This window comes from Rattus rattus, chromosome 15 (assembly GCF_011064425.1).
Source record: "Rattus rattus isolate New Zealand chromosome 15, Rrattus_CSIRO_v1, whole genome shotgun sequence".
NCBI classification, from domain to species: domain Eukaryota; kingdom Metazoa; phylum Chordata; class Mammalia; order Rodentia; family Muridae; genus Rattus; species Rattus rattus.
Genome location: NC_046168.1, coordinates 10,315,696 through 10,318,978, shown reverse-complemented (window position 1 = coordinate 10,318,978; position 3,283 = coordinate 10,315,696). Strand labels below are relative to the sequence as shown.

General features: G+C 44.5%; 1 non-coding gene across 1 annotated transcript; it reads right to left on the bottom strand.

Annotated features, from left to right (window-relative positions):
• Window positions 1-2,024: 2,024 nt before the first annotated feature.
• LOC116885095 lies at window positions 2,025-2,087 on the bottom strand. The gene has a single exon (XR_004385962.1). It is a non-coding gene; the product is annotated as a U7 small nuclear RNA (small nuclear RNA).
• Window positions 2,088-3,283: the final 1,196 nt, after the last annotated feature.

The following is a 3,283-nucleotide window of genomic DNA, read 5'->3' as shown; positions in this document are numbered from 1 at the left end:
CTACTGCTCTCTAAAAAAAAAAAATGATCTAGAGCTGGGCATGGTGAACACTCTGTAGTCTAGCTTCCGGGGAGACTGAGGTATGAGTTCAAGGCTAGCCGGACAACATAGCAAAACTAGGCTAAAAACAGGCCTAAGTTAAAGAAAGATTTCCCATTTCCTGTAATGTTTAGCACACTAATACCTTCCACTTTCCCAATTACAGCAAATTTAGCTTAATTTTGCCAAATTAAAATTAACTTTGATTTCATGTATTGTACTCATTGGTAAGTATAAATACAATCATTTTAATTTGCATTACATGCATTAATTTTAGAGGGTTGTTTTGGTTTTATGGTTTGGGTTTCACACATTATACATTCCATTTGTGTGAACTATCCCAAGTAGATTCAACCCAAGGAGATAAGATACACATAAAAAAAAATGTTTAATCAGTAGAGACATGTTGGAGTACCAGAATACTTAGATGCTAGATAGAATGGGTGGCTGTAATATACTGACCTACATACCATTTAATCGTTCCATGTACCTTACACTATATGAATTACATATCTATGAATTATCTTTTAAAGCAGTTCATATGAGGACACCACAGTGAGATGGTTTGAATGAAGATGTGTGGGGTAAGTGGAACTGTGTCACCAGACAAGAAAACTGGTAAGGTTGAGCAGATTAAGGAACCCTTGCAATTCTTGTAATCGAGAACAGTAGGTGTTTGAATCTGATCCTGACCAGATTCCTCTGCCAGAGCACAGGACCATGACACCCCACTAAGAGGACTATGACAACCAGTGACATAGCATGGAGCCTAGAGTTCTCCATGCTAATGAGGTTTCTAGATGGGTGCCAAGGGTTTAGCCAATAGACTTCCCTTCCCAGGCATTCCTTCCTACAAAAGGTATTTAATCTCTAGTCCACCTGAGTAAGCCATATGCATCCTCATCAACCATGAATAAAATGTGGACAAGCAAGGTCTCCTTCATCCTTACCACGATTGGGGGAAGCCTTCACCATACAGAACAGCACCTAAGCACAGAAGGTTTCTCTGCACTCCTGGCACTCACCCTGAGCTAAGTCAGATTCCCCTGCCCTGGGCTCATCTCAGGCCCGCTCCCCACTTTCTCAACTCTTCCTGTTCCCAAAGCATTTGAGAACCACAGACTCGGTCCCACCGCACATCATTTGTCATGCAGAGAAACACAGGCTGGGTCCTCTATCTTAGGCTACATTTTGCCTCCCCTGAGTGGTATGTCCCACGAGCCTGGCACCCAGTTGGCAGCGAAGAAGGAATGTAGCCTAGCACTTCTGTGTTTCGACTCCCCAAGCAGCGTCCTGACACCCCAGAGGCAAGGCGAAGCATAGATCCACAAAGATGGACCCCATGGGCTCATATGTTTGAATGGTTGATCTCCAGTTGCTGGAACTGTTTGGGAAGGATTAAGAGGTGTGGCCTTGTGGGGGAAGGTGAATCACTGATTTCAAATGCTCACACCATTGCAGTTGGCTCTGTGCCTTGTGGTTGTGGTCTCCACGGGTAAGCGCTCAGAAACTGCTCCAGTGTCGTACAGGCTGCCACGCTCCCTGCCGTGACGGTCATGGAGTCCCATCCTCTGAAACAGCAAGTCCCTAATAAAACCTTTATTTTCTAAGTTGCCTTGGTCCTAGTGTCTCTTTACAGCCTGGAAAAGTGGCTACAATAGATGGTGTCTTTGAAATCTTGTGCCTTTTTTTTTCCTTCTCAGGACATTTTATACATATGTATCTGGAATTACTAACTGAAACTTGCTTTTAACTATGTTATTTTTAAATGTTCATCAAAAACAAGTGCAGAGACGATTGTTATGGAAGTCTGAAACCACTTCAAACAATGAGAAGTAACAACAGTGCAACAGTGACTGCCAAGGGCCAGCCTCAGCTCCGGAGAGGATCCTGAGGAAGGGGTGTTTGGGAGCGGTGGAAGAACAACTCCAAGTCAATGGTGGGGTACAAGCTGACAGCTCTTTAGACACCTCTCTAGGTAGCTCATGGGTTTTCTGACCAAAGTCAGAAAACCTGCTAGACAAAATTCTGAAAGAGCTGTGTTAGCTCTCACTGTAGCTCTCCCCAGCCCAGTCTTTTATTTGCCTATCAATCCAGTCATTTACCCCAGGTTCCCTCTTGATATCTCACAAATCAGCATTTTATGACCTTAGCTCCCTTGATTCTTAGAAAAAGACAGCAAGTACATTTCTATTTTATCATAGCAAGTCCTCTGCGGTCCGCTGGGCACAGTGTATGTGGGTGCCAAATCTAGACACAGAGCCCATTTTTCTGTGAGAAAATTAGCTTTTATTTTCCAACTCCTTCAGTGCCTAAGCTTGGCTGTCCTGGAACTCGATCTGTAGACGGACCTTGAACTCAGAAGTCTGCCTGGGTCAAGGTGTTTTGTCACAGCAACAGAGAAGTGACTAACACACGTCATCTTTTAAAAAATCTTTTAAAAATAGGAACAAGAGGGTTTAAATGGCCAATGCTGCGTTAGGCACTTGAACTAGGAGGTGAGAAGAAAAATGCGCTGCTCATTTCACATTGTGGCCAGCTCTCCTGTCTGCCCTTTCTTGCAAAACAGGAGTGGGGACGGAAGAAAGGAGTGACTCAATGGTACCAAAACCATCGTTGTTAATTTGATTGACCTTGTAAAACCTGTGACAGCAGCCAGTCCAGTTTCAGCGTTGTGATGTCATCACTGACCCCCATAGTAGGGACTGATCAAGTGAGGCTCAGAGACATGACAGGTGTCCCCAGTAAGGGCACGTGGATCGGCAGTAGGTTCTTTCACCAGGATGTGCCAAAGTGACCTCCACATCAAACAGAGGAATTTCTTCTTCCTTTGCAGACAGTGTGATAAAATGAAGATATGTTTGCCGTCAGCAGTCTGACTTTGGAAAGGTGCCCATGAGACCACTGCTTACCACACAACAATATATATCCTAATCCTCCTTTCGTGGGACTTTGATTTTATGGGCTGCCTTTGACAGAGATTTTAGGGTCTGGGGAGATTAAGGCATAAGCAGAGACCTTACCACCATTTCTGTGATGGATCCCCAGCGGCTGAGCTGATGAAACTGCAGCTCACCTCCCCTGGCACCAAGGGAGCATATGGTGTCAGGGTCAATATTTACCTTCACTTAATGCATGTGGGGCTTTGGTCTGTCTGTTTATTTATTCAACAGGTAATTAGGCTTCACAGAGCAAAATCCCTTTGTTCTCAGCCTGGGTTCCTGAGCATCAGAGCTGTGGAAAG